Below are 16845 nucleotides of genomic sequence, written 5' to 3' on the forward strand. Positions count from 1 at the left end.
AAAAAAAATAAAATCAATAAAAATTTAATAGAATGCAATCTGTAAAATAACAGAAAAAATATCGAAAAATCGAATAATCAGATTTTTTTTAATAAAAAACTTATTGTCGCAGATCTGTCTAAAATGGAACCAGTTTAGAATAGAAAAATAATCTAATAATCGAGTTTTAAAATTTTTTCTCATAGAAAAACTTACTGTCCCAGAACTGTCCAAAATGGAACGAGTATAGAACAAGTTCGAAAGTTCTGCAGAGGGGGGCAATTTCCACTTCGTAGGACATCGCCATGTAAAAAGAGACAGTTGAACGCATTGCGTTGGGATAGATCGAGAACCAGTACCGCCTCTTAAAGAGCTAGTTCTGCGCTAGTCCTGAACTAGCGCGATTTAGTGGAGGGTAGATATGACCCACTACACATACATATGTGCACTTATATGTAAGTATATCGCATAAAACGATTTAAAAAAACAATTAGCTATGTTTAAGTCAGAAAATTTTTCTTTTTTTAGTTGACCATGCACCCCGGAATTTACGATAGGGAATTTATTTTTGACGAATCAAAACAGTTTGGCTCTTTTCAGCAATACTTGGAGTTTAAAATACTATTTCATTTAGGTCTCTATTAATTTTCGATCGCTAGATATTTGCTTTTATATATAAATTTCTTTTTTAGTTGAACTTTGACCTTGGAATTCAAGGTCGAGAAACTGTTTTTGAAGAATCTGAATAATTTTCCTGTATTCACCAGTATTTGGGCTTTATAATGCCGTTTAGTTTGTGTCTCTATCTGGTTTTGATCAGGAGATATTTGTCCATTTATCCCCAAACCAGAACACAGTGCGTCAGTGCAAATTACAAATCCCGAAAATCCCGGGATTATGTGCCAAGAATCCCGGTATTTTTGGGACCTTAACAAGGCCGGGATCCCAGGATACCGGGATTAACATTCCTAGTACATATGCCGATGATCACTGCGATGATGGCGCGCCGGAGAGAGAAAAGCATCCACGTGGAAAGTTTAACGTGGTAATTTAATACGGCTTCCCCACGGCACCCCAATTACGTAGTTCGCTCTCTGATTCGTAATTCACACTCCAATTACCCTTCAAATTTTGAGAGCGAATTACTTCATTTGTTGGTAATTCAGATCCAATTACCATGGGAATTACGAACAAATCGGTGCCGTCTCTGGTTTATCTTTATTTTATCTTTTATTTGTCTTTATTTTATCTTTATTATATTTTTTCCATTCAGATTTGGGGAAATAACAATCAAAAATTTTGCACGCCCAAGTTGATAGACATTTTATTTTATTATATTATAAATTGTTTATAAATGAATTATATTTTTATAAATCATATGTTTTGAGTCATATGTTATTGAGAAAAATACACCGTAGTAATTTTAAAATTTCAAAATTACATTTCTCAACTGAAAAATAAGATATTCGAGCTAACTCGACGGCACAGAGTGTGCTTTTTTAACACTTCATGCCAATTAATCGTAGCGNGAGCGCTTCCGACAGAAGCATTATTTCGATATGAAACAAAATGGCTTTGAAAGCTAATGTAATTCAAGGAAAAATATTGCCATTGAGCCACAATCACTCCTTGACCTTAAAAAAATTGGTAAGAAATAGTGTTCTTCGAAAAAACCATGCAAAATCCAACGGATATATTAACAAGTAATTTTTAGCAAAAAAAAACCCGACTTAAAAAAAATATATATATATCTATATATTTCATGATCCAATTATCGGATCTAAACCAAATTGGTATGGGACCACCTCTTTGCACCTTTCCGTTGCAAAAATAATTATTGAAATCGGTTGACGTGGTGCAAAGTTATGCGGTAACATACATAAAAAAAATAAAAAAAAATATTCCGACGAACTTATCATCCTTTTTTGGAAGTCGGTTAAAAAACAAGTAAAGAAGTATAAGTTCGGACGAAACCGAACTTTATATACCCGGCGCACATATTAAATATCGTTTTTTCACCTTTCAGTAAACTGCATGATAAGCAAGAGTATTTTTCCCGATATCAAACAGTTTCGTTAATATGATATTAGATATTGAAATAATTGGAGCATGTTTGGCGGAAATCGATATGGGGGCTATCAATATACACTTATGTATGTAGTCATAAGTTGGTGGTGCCACGCAAATTTAACAAAAAGCAATAATATTGTGTCTTGTTAAGAGATTGTTGTAAGATGGCGTGTTTAGTTATTGAAATATCGGAATTATTGTATTTCTAAAATTTACCGTTATATGGTAGGTGACGATAATTTTAGTCCGATTTTAAAAAGTTTCAACATATCGCGTTTTTGAGCCANTGGTGGTGCCACGCAAATTTAACAAAAAGCAATAATATTGTGTCTTGTTAAGAGATTGTTGTAAGATGGCGTGTTTAGTTATTGAAATATCGGAATTATTGTATTTCTAAAATTTACCGTTATATGGTAGGTGACGATAATTTTAGTCCGATTTTAAAAAGTTTCAACATATCGCGTTTTTGAGCCAAGGTTGATAAATGTACCGAGTTTGGTAGAAATTGATAAACCGGTTACCGAGACACACATATGTAGGCGTAAGTGGGCGGTGCCATGCCCATTTTCCCAAAAATATCCCTACGTAGCATTTTCTGCTGAGAGGTCATTGTATATATCGATTTTTAAATTAGTTTAAATACTTACTAATTTATAGCAGTTTTCATATTTCTGTAAATTACAGTTATATGAGAGGTGGGCGTTGTTCTTGTCTGATTTACAAAATTTTCAAAGAGTTTCTTAGTGCGGCTCTAAGCAATGTTCGTACCGAGTTTGGTGGGGATTGGTGAAGGGACTACAGAGATACAGCATTTCATCGTAAGGGGGCGGTGCCACGCCTATTTTCAAAAAATTTCATAACTGTCTTATTTTTAGCCAAAATTCTACTTCGTGGACACATCTCAATTTTTTCTCGTGTTATCGTGTACACGGACAGACAGACGGACAGACATGGCTTAATCGATTTCTCTTTTCATTCCGATGATTTATGTATACATTTGTCTATATCTATCTCGATTCGTTTTGCCTGTTACAAAAAACCGTTATGCGAACAAAGTCATAATACCCTTGTGCGCAAGTGCGCTCGGGTATAAAAAACATTTTTGGTATTTTTTATTATACTAATGTTATAAATTTGGAGAGGAGAAACACAATCCCACTGTTTAAAAAATGAAAAAAAGTTCAACCCCTCAATTTGAAGAATGCATTACATATTGCATTTTTTATGATTTGCATGCAGCTGTGCATCCTTCACAGAATTTTATATCCCTCAACAACAAGTCAGTTTTAGTGCTATTCAAGACCTTTAATTTAAGCCAAGATAGAAGTCTCTAGGCCCTTTGAGAGCTAAAGTCAAACTTCGAAATTTCATTCGACATTTTACGCAATTTTATTCTAATTTCGGAGTAAAAACTAGTACAGCAATTTCGGAGTTTGGTATAAAATTGTTAGATATAACTTGGCTCTCAGAGGGCCTAGAGGCTTCTATCTTGGATCAAATTAAAGGTCTTGAATTGCACGTATTGTTTGAGGGATATAAAATTGNGTTTCGGAGTTTGGTATAAAATTGTTAGATATAACTTGGCTCTCAGAGGGCCTAGAGGCTTCTATCTTGGCTCAAATTAAAGGTCTTGAATTGCACGTATTGTTTGAGGGATATAAAATTGNATTTCATTCGACATTTTACGCAATTTTATTCTAATTTCGGAGTAAAAACTAGTACAGCAATTTCGGAGTTTGGTATAAAATTGTTAGATATAACTTGGCTCTCAGAGGGCCTAGAGGCTTCTATCTTGGATCAAATTAAAGGTCTTGAATTGCACGTATTGTTTGAGGGATATAAAATTGAGTGAAGGATGCACAGCTGCATGCAAATAGAAAAAATGCAATAAATAATGCATTTTTTAAATTAAGGTGTTAAAATTTTTTTTTTAACTTTGAACAATGGAATCGGGTTGCTCGTCTCAAAATTTATAATACTACTATAATAAAAAATAAATACATTTTTTGTTTTGGAATAAATCCCGTGGATTTTGCATGTTTTTTTCGAAGAACACTACTTTTGACCAATTTTTTTAAGGTCAAGAGGTAATTGTGGCTCAATGGCCACAATTGAAAGGGATTTACTTTAGCCTTCAAAACCATTTTGTTTCGTATCAAGATACTGCTTCTGTCGAAAGCGCTGCGATTAATTCGCATGCAGTGTTCAAAAAGCACACTATGCGTACTGTTTTTCAAAGGTCGGTCCTGCGTAGTTTTTCAAACCCGAAAAANAGGTAATTGTGGCTCAATGGCCACAATTGAAAGGGATTTACTTTAGCCTTCAAAACCATTTTGTTTCGTATCAAGATACTGCTTCTGTCGAAAGCGCTGCGATTAATTCGCATGCAGTGTTCAAAAAGCACACTATGCGTACTGTTTTTCAAAGGTCGGTCCTGCGTAGTTTTTCAAACCCGAAAAACCTGAAAATGTACTGATTTTTTCCAGGTGTCCTGCATTTGTCCCGCATTTTAATCGTTATTTTAAAATTATCGGACAATGGATGGATTTTTTCAAAAAAAGTGTTTTTTGGTACTTTTCGTAGCTTTTCTGCAATATCTCATGAAAAAATCTCCCAATCAACGTAAGCGACTTACAGCTCGAAGGGTATTGATGTGCCTCTTACCAAAATATATAACTTGTGGCGACTTCAATGAAAATTATTAGTGCTACAGGCGACCATTTGCATTTTGTCGTCAAAGTCGAAAAAAGTGAGATTTTCAATCAAATACGCAGTTTTATTCGATAATTTTTTTCATTAGTTTAAAAATTCGATAAAGAAGATATATCATTACAGTAAATTTTGAGCCAAAGATAATGAAACTCGGATTAGAAATGTAGATGATATGAAGCGCAATCTGCACAAATTATATATTTTTGTAAAGGGCACATAAATACCTTTGTAAGTCGTCGTTTACGTCGATTCATGACGTCGATTTTTGATAAATAACGGCGAAAAGTACCAAAAAACAAAAAAAATGGTATTGTTTTCGTTTTTAACGACTCAAAATTTGCCTATAAAATAATCTTTTAAAGATTTTCACTTTTCGTGAAAGCTTTTGTTATTATAATATGTTTTACTATACTTTTATAAATATTCATGTAAGAAAGATTAATATCGATGAAGAAAACGTGATTCATTCTCAAAGCTTAAAATGTATTAAGAATTTTGAATCATAAATACTCTTTTGATATTATTATACTACGTAAATATATGTAGGCATATTTTTGAAAAGTTACTGAAAAATTGTCCTTCATTTTGAATCCATATTTATGGTCACCGTAACTATGCGGCTTGTGAAAGGGCAAGGGATGTATTTTAAAATACTGTGCATATTTTTCAGATATGAGTTCAGCGACAAAAATTTCCCCTATTACCTCCGCGCCACCCCCCACCCGCGTAGATCCGGCCGTGATATATGGAATCAGGGAAAGCTAAGTCGTGGACACTCTTAATCAAATACACTCTATCTCTTTAGCAGAAAAAAGGCAATTTCCATAAAATCCGCTAACTGATCATCACCATCATCAGATGAATCATCCATTGATTAGTTGTGGCAATAAATGACAGAATTATGAACACTGGAAACAAGTATAGAGTCCGACCGATTAATCGGCATCGGCGTCGGCATCGTCTAGTATCGGCACAAAATTGAGCATCGGCATTGGCCTTTTTTCGCCGATTCTTTGGGACATCTTCTCATATGTTGAGGTGAAGCGACAGACAACAGCCAACATCAAAAAACATTTGCAGACCGCTCACAAAAATAATTTTTTTTTTTTTACAAAAATTAACGGGATTTTATAGCAACTTGAAACTTGCACTTCATAATACTAGAATTAAATGGTCTACAAAACTACATACCAAAATTCTGATTAAAAAGTTTGAAATTTTGGTGTAAATAAGCAGAATTTTTCTAATTTTTGTACAAAGTTTGAAATCTGAATGTACATCAGCTACACTTTTATAAAAGTAATAAACATTAAATAAACAAAAGACAAATGCCAAATGCCAAAACCGGGCAAAATATCTTTTAATCTTTTAGTTTGTAGACCACTACATGTATGTACATTAGCGTGGTCCAAAAACAGTAAAGTTGGAATTGTAATGCCCTTACCCCTTAGGATTGTTCTATATCGAAAAAAGTATACCCCTATTTTTTTATTTTGAAATCAAAAAATATTTAGAGGTCGCTCAAAGCGCTCAAAGTTTTCCATGTTATATGGGAAAAATAAATTTTTTCGTAGAAATAGTATAGAATTCTTAAAAGTCAATATTTTTCGATCGGAAAACTCTGGTTCTCTTCAGGAGACTTTCAATAATAATACCCAATTGTGTATTTAACCATTTTTTAGTGCTAACGATTTTTTATTGGTCGCCCCATTGCATTTTTCGGAGTTTTTGTGGTTTTTTGGCGGACCTATAAATTATAGTTGCAATGAAAAAATGGTTAAATAAACAATTGCGTATTATTATTGGGAATCTCCTGCAGGTAAACAGAGTTTTCTGGTAGAAAAAAATTGATTTTTAACTATTCTATAACTATTTCTACGAAAAGTTGGTTTTTCCCCATGTATGTAAAATACATGGACAACTTTGGGCGCTTTGAGCGACCTCTAAATATTTTTTTATTTCAAAATAAAAAATAATGGTATATTTTTTTCGGTATAGAACAATCCTAGGGGGTGAGAGCATAAAAATTCCGACTTTACCTTTTCACATGCATTTTTGGACCACCCTACTGTACATACATACATACATACCTAGCATATAAGTTCTTATGCATTGAGTGGAAAATAGTGTATTTTAATACAAAACGAAATAAAATTTTATGCTCCTAAATATTTCTTGCTTAACACCATATAAAAAAGTGTTTTATGTAATCTACATAAATGTGATATATGTACATAATTTTATACATAATGTTGCATAACAAGCCAATTAATTCAATTGTTTGTTTTCTTTTGTTTTGTTAACTCCGCTAAATTAACTGATTTTATGAATTAATACATTTATTTGTAATTTTTTATGGAATCGTCATCGGCATCGGCAGATTCTTTCCCCATAAGCCTATTAATCGGCATCGGCATTGGTACCTGAAAAAAAATTGGAATCGGTCGGACTCTACAGGGGTATTCTGGATCCCAGCGCTACCTAACGAGTTATTTGCAAATCTATGTTGAGACCCTATTGGCCAAGGAATAACATCCGCAATTTGGTTTAAATCCATTGAGTAGTTTTTGAGATTTGCGTGTTCAAAAAATATCAACTTTATTTAATGCTCAAAGTTTCCCATGTATTTTGTACGGGGAAAAAAGAACTTTTCGTAGAAATGGTATAGAATGCTTAAAAATCAATATATTTATCTATCGTATGTATGTATATACCCAATTTGCCAAACGACGTCGTAAAGACATCGTTTCCGACTCGTTTTGGTGAACAATTTGTTCGCCGGCGACGGTTGTAAACGACTCGCCGGCGAACTCGCCGTCGCACAGAGGAGTATTTGTATGGTAAAACCGTGTCAAAATTATTTGGTGTGTGTTTTCTGCTAAGTAATTAAATACAACACGGAAATTAATCATAATAAGACATTTATATTAGAAAAAAGAATAGTTACACTTACTTTAGAAGCATTTTCTGACGTATTAATGTGTCAGATACCATAGGCCCACATATGGAAATACCTACTCACATTTCCTGCGTATCCATTGGTGTAAATAGGTATTTTAAATACATATATACATATAAATAAATATCTTCATATACATAAATTAAAAAATATTTTCTTGTAAGATGTATTAAGTATAATACTTTAAATACATAAAGTAAAATTAAAATTAACAAATTAAGCATCAGAACCCGATTCCTCATTTGCATCTTGATCACTGCTTTCGTATAGCTCATTTAGCTCTTCCGGAAGCAGAAGACTTATCGTTTCGGAAGAAAATGGCTTAGTACTGCTTATAAATGGGTCCGATGTTAAAAGAAGCCTGTTCAAAATGTCTCTATTACACTGAACTCTTGAAAATTTCCGGGAAAAGTTTTGTCTGTAGAGCCTGAAGTGCTTGTTTCTTGCTTCAGCAGCTTCTTCTGAGAGTTGTCCAATCGGCAATATTGAATGTGCAATAACAAGAGCACCATGCATTAAAATTTTATGCACAGTAAGTGACATTGGGTGCCACCCGTATAGTCGCACGTACAGTTCAGCAGTTTCGTTTGCATATCCCTCAAACTTCTTCTCGTCAATCATATGGCCGCTTGAAATTGTTTCTAACACTACTTTAAATTTGTGAATCAAGTTTTCATCTAAGTCAGTAATCCCGGAAGCTGTTTGTGGATCTGCAAAGAATCTCCTAGATGTGTTCCCATCATTGGTGTTGCCGAATCCTGCTTTTGGGATTTCGTCTTTGAATGCTTTTTGAATATTTTTTTCCTTTCTTTTACTATTTTTTTGTCTTCTTCTGTTCTTATTTGCCATTTTCTCAGAGTAAGTTTATAAGAGAGGTGTAGTAATGACTCAAAGAATCTTATGCTTGCGTGCAGTATTGAAAGCCCAAATCTCAGTGCTTCAGGGTTGGCTTCCTTTCGTTTGTCCAAACTGTTTAAGTCTTTGGAGGTTAACCGACAAATATAACATCGCATAGTAGATGAGTTATTGGTCGCCGCATTGCAGACCTTAGCGTCTACCATTGTTGGAAGCAATATATAATTAATTAAAATTTTACCACTAGCAGACGTTATTTCAGTTTTTTGCAAATTTTTTGCCTGACTTTCCACATATTCGATTTCGTCTTGCGTTACATCTTTCGTTTCGTGAATGAAACGAATCCTTATCGGTCTACAATACCTCGGAGACGATGGAACTGGATTCTGCCATATAGTTTTTTTCTGTTCGTTAGTACAGCTTCGTAACCGTAAAGGGACAAGGGAACTTAAAAACATATTTTCATCACCAGGGAACGGATTTTTAGGACCTAAAAACCTATAAAAAGGCAAAATAAAATAACGAAATAGGCTGGAAAAGGCAAATTAAAATAGCGAAAAAGGCAGGGTAAGGCCCTAGGTATTGCAAAAAAGGCAAAACAAAATAGCGAAAAAGGCAGGAAAAGGCACTAGGTAGTGCAAAAAAAGCAAAGTAAGGCACTAAAAAAAGACAGAAAATACGAAGAACAATCAAAAAATACATTTATTTTAGAAATGTTTATATTACAAGTAAAAAGAAAAAAAACTATGAAGTAGTTTCATTATATGAAAAATTTGTACTTTGAATCTTTGACTATTTTATCCTTTCGAGTTTCTAACTCATAAAATTTTAATCTGTATAGTTGTAGTAACATTGAACCACAAGATGCATTTTGAAGTTTTCTGGCAGCATTTTTATTCGATTTTCGCGAAGAAAAGCCTTGAATGTACTAAATGTGCGCTCGACGTAAGTTGATACAAGTGGAGCCCAATTTAAATATGGAACGTTTGAAACGTTCATATTATCAGGAATAAGGGCGTTTTCCTCGCCCTTTACAATTTTATCCACACCCCTTATTGTCTCCAAGCCTACGTTAGTTGAGAAAACGGCTTTGAATTTTTCCAAAACCAATTTGGCAAGAGGTCCATGCGCTTCTATAAGCCGCATGGGCTTGTGCATATTTTTTAATCTTTAAAAAAAAATTGTAAATGCTATAATCACTTTTTTAAAGGTAGAAAAGGCAAAAAAAGGCAAATATCTTAAAAAAAGGCAACATAAAATGTGTATATATGGAATCAGAGAAAGCTAAATCGTGGACATTCTTAATCGAATATAGCAGAAAAAAAGGCAATTTCCATAAAATCCGTTCCCTGTTCATTACTATCCGCGTTATTTTCGAACTTTTGTTTGTATTGGGACTGGGATCCATCACAGCCCCATTTTATAAGAAGTTACAAGTGTATCTTTTCCACCTCGGAGCAAGCTTCTATAACTTCTTCCAAATATTTGAACAGACGCAAAGAAGTGTGATCAACTAGATCTTGCAATATAATTTCCGCACACGTTTCGGATACTATAATCGTTGCTCCCTTGGGTAGCATTCTTTTTTCGCATTTTTTATTAACGAATAACATGGATAAATGCTTTTATTTGCATTGTGTATAATTTCATATTGCCTTCGAGAAAAATCTCCCTCAACAAATATTGCCTAGGCCTCAGATGGGCTATGTTTAATCGTTTTTTTATTTATTTCTGCTGAAAGATCGCTTTACGTAACTTCATAGCTTTGGTTGGTGTTAATGTAGCTTGTTTTATAATTCTGGAAACGTCTTTGTTTCCTTCAGCGCGATGACTCATTTGAGCAGCATATATAAGCTCTTCCGCAGATACTTGTTCTCTCAAGTGTTTGGTGTTCCTCCGTTTTGTTCTCCCGCTAGATTCGTCGAACTCTTTTGTTGGTCGTCCTGGTGTCGTTGTAGTGCACTTGTGGAACTTTATAGTGCTGTTAAGCCATTGTTCGTTTTTTGTAAGAAAACGATCAGCTTTAAATTGAGCATTTGCCCATTTTTGTTTGAACTCGGACTTAAAGTAACTCAAGGTGTGTTCTAGCTGTCCACCTTCGGGGTCTGGACAACTAGTTAACTCTAAAAGTCGTTTTTCCAAAAAAGACATTTTATCATCCATTTTCTTACTGGAACATTATTGCATTATGTCGAATAATTTTTTTCTTGTAATTTCTTGAAATATAGTAGTTTCTGAATTGAAAAGAAAACATATATGAATGCCACAGATTCTTAACAAGTAAAAAAGTCAAAGTTCGGTCGAAGCCGAGCATTAAATACCCGGCGCAAGTATTAAATAGTTTTTTCACCTTTGCGAAAGCTACCGTTACATGTTAAGCAGGGGTGGTATTACTCCTATTTCACACATCTCGCAGTATGTTCAGCCAGACTTAATTAGATAAACTTATATATTATAAGTGGGCGGTATCACGCCCGAAGTTTCAAGCATTTCTGAAATTTACCGTTATATGAAAGGTGGGCGTAATTTTAGTCAGATTTTTAAAATTGTCAGCCTTTTGGGAGACATTGGTGAAGCGGTTCCCAAGATATACACATGTATTCATAAGTGGGCGTGGCTACGCCCATTTTCCAAAAAATTATAATATTCTTGTTTTCCGCCTAAAAATCATTGTAAATATCAACTTTCTGAAAACTACCGTTATATAGGAGGTAGGCGTGGTTATTGTCAGATTTTGCCCATTTTCAATACCATCCGTCCTACGCTGAAAAGAAGTACATATACCAAGTTTCGTTAAGATATCCCAGTTTTTGCTCGAGTTATCGTGTGCACAGACGGACGGACAGACAGTCACCGCTTAATCGATTTGTTTTTTCATTCTGAGCATTTATGTATACATTTGTACATATATATGTATCTATCTCGATTCGTTTTGCCTGTTACAAACAACCGTTATGTGAACAAAGTTATAATACCTTTGTGCACAATATCTCGATTAGTTTTGCCTGTTACAAACAACCGTTATGTGAACAAAGTTATAATACCTTTGTGCACAAGTGCGCTCGGGTATAAATATCAATAGGTTTAAACCTATAAAAAACGCAATGGCGGAAAAAAGCTGTACTTTTTCTTTATGGACTTTGCAAAGCAAACTTCAAACTGTATTTTAATGTAAGAATAGTACCTCGGAAGTGCCCGGAACATAATCATACACACTTTTGTTTTTATTTTTATACCAAAAGATAACTATTTTCTTACAATTGTTTTCAAACAAAAAAAAGAAAGAAACTTTTTTTAAATGTTGAACAAATCATGCTTAGTATTAAACTGCGTACCTTCCTCTTCCATCTCTGTGAAGCGTATGTATTAATCCTACTTAAATCTTATTAAAAACACTTAGGCGATTTGCACAGAATATTTACTTTTCGGGTAAAAAGCGTACCTCAACCACACACGACTGAGTTTCGACTGGCGCATATATCGTGAGAGGTGCACAAGAAGCTTGGAGGGCAGGAATATAACGTAGCGGTTATTTAGCTGTTAGAAAAATAAAGCTGCAGTGCTTTTTGTTGTACTTTGCAATTTGTACTTTTGGCCAGCTTTTTGATAGAAATACTCCTCTGTGCGTCGGATGAAAAGCACACTTCGCCGGCGAGTCGCAAAAACGACTTACCGGCGGGTCGCAAAGACGACTCCCCTGCAGCCGCAAAAACGATATACCTGCGAACTACAAAACGATGCTCAAAATTTAACCAAATTTAAAGTAAAAGTAAAGTTTTATACCAAATTTAAAAAAAATTCATACCTACAAATTTAAATTTTTATTAATAAGGCCAATAGAGTAAACTGTACTTTTATAAAAAAAAATAACAAATAATATCGTCGTTTAAAGTACAAAACCGCGTATAGTCATTCTGTAAAACCGCGTAACTGACATTGGCTGCCAAAAATTGTATTTTCTCACACAAGTTCTTGGCTCAATCCTTATCCATTCGTCCTGAAATATATTAGCCAGTATTTGCTCACACAAGTTCTTGGCTCAATCCTTATCCATTCGTCCTGAAATATACTAGCCAGAAATGCGATTGCTTTATAAAAATGAGAACCATTTTGAAATATGAGTTTTTTTACTCTCTAGAAAATAATTTATGCAACCTCACATACGCGGTTTTGCATTTTGTTGATATGCGATTTTGTACTTTAAATGACGACATGAAGAATATTATGAATACTGAAAAAAAGATGTAGGCGGCTTAATTTTCTGAGTACAAGTGTGGATTCCATATTCTGTCATAATAAAAAATTGTCAAAATAAAAACGGTTTACTATCCAAATGAATGACTTTTATTTATACTTAGGTATATAATAATGTGGGCGTGGAACTTGTCCAACCCAGACCGAAGGTTCCTCAAAAAACTTGTGGGTTCGAAGAAACGGATTCGTTTCGAGTTCACCCAAACGACTTCACTAGACCAACGTCGCAACGACTTCGATTCGATGAGAAAAGACGACGTCGGAACGACGATGCATTTTGTATGGAAAAAACGACTTCGTTTCGAGTTCACCCAAACGACTTCACCAGAGCGACGTCGCAACGTCGTTTTCGCCCTGTGGCAATTTGGGTAATAACATATAGTTGCGTTCCCTAACTCGCAAGAAGTTGCAAGAATTTACAGGATTTTATCAGAAAGCGTTCCCGTACTCGGTTCTCTGGCAAAGTAGGGGAAAAATGGGAGAATAAAATCGGACCACTCTTTGTCAGAAGTTGCAAGATTTTACCCGAAGAATTTTTGCTGGTAAAAGGTGTGTACTCATATTGAGAGGACAAAATTATCCAGCAGAAAAAATTCTGAGAATTTAGCAGCATTCGCTCTCAAAGAGACAAAATATCCACAAAAGTACGAGAACGCAAAATGTGCAACAACTTGCAGCCTTGAAAACAGCTGATCACTTCCACAGTTGCCACTGGTGGGTCATTTGGCAATTTATTTTCTGTTTGGTTCATTTTCTCCGAATTTGCATTTTATACATTTGCATACTATTGAAATCGGAAAACCTTTTTAAAATACAAATTAATTATAAAGAGAATATGCTACAAGCACCCATCCTTGATCCAAAACTCTACAAGATATCTGCAAATATACATTTATGTAGATGCTACAAATGTACATTTAAAATTATAAAATTCTAATTTCAACAATCAACCTACCAAAACTGACAAATTCGGCCAACAAAAAAAAAAGTTTGCTGCATTTTTATCTATTTTGGTATACTGATAGGACAATTATGGTACGAACGAAAAATGACATACTGCAACCATACTGCACACACTAAAGTAAACAAACCGGGGATTAATAGTAAATTAACTAAAAATAAACTCAACAAACCTTGTGCTTAATAATTTTACTCTCTTTTTCGTTGTATACTAGCATTATTAATAAAATTTGGCATAAATAATTCAAAAAGGTCATATTTTCTTTTGTTTATTTACAAACATATGTTTGTGATCAGCTGATTTTCTTACTTGCAAGTTTTCGCTGGGAAAAATTTTTCCAGCAGAAATTTGCAGCTCTCATCACATTTTGCTCTCTCAATTTCCCCTACTATGCAAGTTTTTTGGGTACGGGAACGCAGAACCAGTAAAAGTTTTCTAAAACTTTTGATAGTTTTGCGTACGAGTACGCTCCTAAAATCTGGTAAAGTGTCAAACTATCAGCTGTTCAAATGATTTCAAATTTGAATAAGCAAAACCAAAAGTGCATCTGCATTTTCACCTTATTAAATATATCCTAGCGAAGAAATATCAAGTTTTGTAAGTATTTTTGTAAATTTTCTGGTGTATTTGAACCAAATTTAGAAGATCACCAAATGATAAAAAAACCGCTATGTAAACAGAAAATGGCGTCCACGGTGTATTTGACAGTTTTACCAGTTTTTACCCGAAAAGCGTTCCCGTGCTTTTTGGTTTTTCTCTCTTTCTCTCAGAGCGATTTTGCTTTTTGGCAGTTTTACAGGTTTTATCCAAAAATGATAGAATACAAGATTGCGCCAATGAGAGAGGATTTTTGAGCGATGTCATCTTGGTGCAATTGCGAGAGAGAAATGCCAAAACGCATATAAAATCATGTAAACAATGCAGAAAAATGTGTTAATTTTAATATTACATGGCCCAATTTTGCAGGAATCAATAAATATACAAAGATTGATTAATTAGGAACATGTAGCAATAATTTTGGACATGTAGCCCTTTATGTATGAACGATTTTTAGCGCATGAAAAAATGGATGTATTAACAGTGTTTGCAATTTCATGTAGACCAAAAGGAAGGTGTGCGCAAAGTGAATTTTTGGACTCGACATTGTAAAAAACCATGCAGAGTGCATATTTATATTTGTGGACCGTAGCCAACCACCTTAAGCTCCACAGCTGTTGACTCCACAGCTTTTATTTGATGACCTTTGTAACATTTCCGAGAGAATGCATGAGTGTGGCTTCGTTGGAAACGAATATTCTATGTATGTAAGTAAAACATAATTTAAGCTGAACTTTTAAATGTATAATAATTTGGGCACTGTTTTGTATTAGGTACGTAACAGCGCGGTAAGATGCCGCTTGAATTAGCGCCTGGCGACCTTATCCACTGGTGCATTACCTCATACCAGCACTAAAAAGAATCAGGTACTAACAAAAATAAGTAGGTGGTGAAGTTCATGTATCTATTTACTGTAGAAACTGTTTTTGTATGTATGCCATTTCCAGCAAACTAAACCAGCAACTGTCTACATTCACCATGAAAATATACCTACTACAATTCACCAAGGAAAGGCCAACATAGTTCCATGTAGAAGCTCATAGCTCACACATACTCACATGCATCTCCTCGCCGGCAGAACTGCTTCCACCTTTTCGCCAGGCTTGCTTCCGTAGGAAACGAAAAAAAACTTATATCGCACGCTTTTCTTTTGTTTTCACTATTAACACTTTACCACTGCACACTTCATTTTGCTTTGTAATGTCTCAATAATTGTTTAAAACCACGCAGAAATGTTAACGCACAAATATTAAAATTGTTATTTGGTTTTTTCGTATGCTCACAATCAACAATTGCACCAAGATGACGTCACGCACACAGCTGATTCTGGCAACATCATAAAGAGCGGATTAGCGGTACCGCGATTGGCGCAATCTCTATTTCTGTCAATCGTGGGTTTTATCCAGAGAAGTTGAGGAACGAAACCAATGTATGTTTTACTGACAAACAAATAAATGCTGATAACATTGGTTTAACATCGTAAAATCTTTTAAACTGCGGGCAAATATTGATACATATTGAATATGAATGCAAATGAATAAACCAGCGTATATATGAAGGTTAATATGCATATATTAGTATATATTCATACATATGTGCATATATTTAAACCAGAAAAGAGTGTTTGTTCAACTGGGTTTACCAATGTACATGTTTGTTTGTGCGAACGTTGACCTCAAGAGACGGTGCACTTGACGAAAAAATATAAATAGAAATATATAATATATGTACATACCCATATGTGTGAATTATTCACCTCAAGCTACATATATACATATGTATTTATTTAGAGCATTCAAATAATGAATAATAAACCTTCATATACATTAATGTATATACATACATATCCACTATTACTAACTAGTACTAGTACTAATTAGTAAAAGTTTTATATGATATTCGGCTAATAAAATGAAAACGAGTGAATATTTTTTCATAACTTTTTACAACATATGTTTGTCAAAAAAATTATTGGTAGCACTTTCAATCATGCCAGAATTACATACGGTAATTTGCCATTGCCTGCAAAAACGTCCATGTTCCTGGGACCAGGTATCAATCTTTAGACCTTTAATTTGGACTGAATTTGTTATATTTTTTAAGAATATTAAAACAGGCACCAGCATCTCCTAACAGTAAAATGAATAACGAACCTTTTTAAAAAGGTATAATCGAGTAGGCAGCTTTTTTTTCAAATAATGGTGTTTTCGTTTCTACAAAAGATGTTGCCGTATGATTGCCCTGTTTTTAGTATTTGTGAGTAGAAGGCAAAGAGAAGGTAACCTTTTTCGGTAGAAACGAAAACACTTTAAAAAGGGAAACCAAATTTTGTTATGTTTCAGGTGTGAAGCGGTCGGAAAGAAAAGTTCTTAACGTTCCTTTAGTTCACGAGATCATAATAGACTACAGTGTAGATTTAAACTTCCACATAAAAGCATGACTCTGAGAGAACATCAAA

This window comes from Rhagoletis zephyria, unplaced genomic scaffold (genome assembly GCF_001687245.7).
Source record: "Rhagoletis zephyria isolate East Lansing unplaced genomic scaffold, Rhagoletis_zephyria_1.1 Rzeph_scaffold_00747, whole genome shotgun sequence".
Lineage (NCBI taxonomy): Eukaryota > Metazoa > Arthropoda > Insecta > Diptera > Tephritidae > Rhagoletis > Rhagoletis zephyria.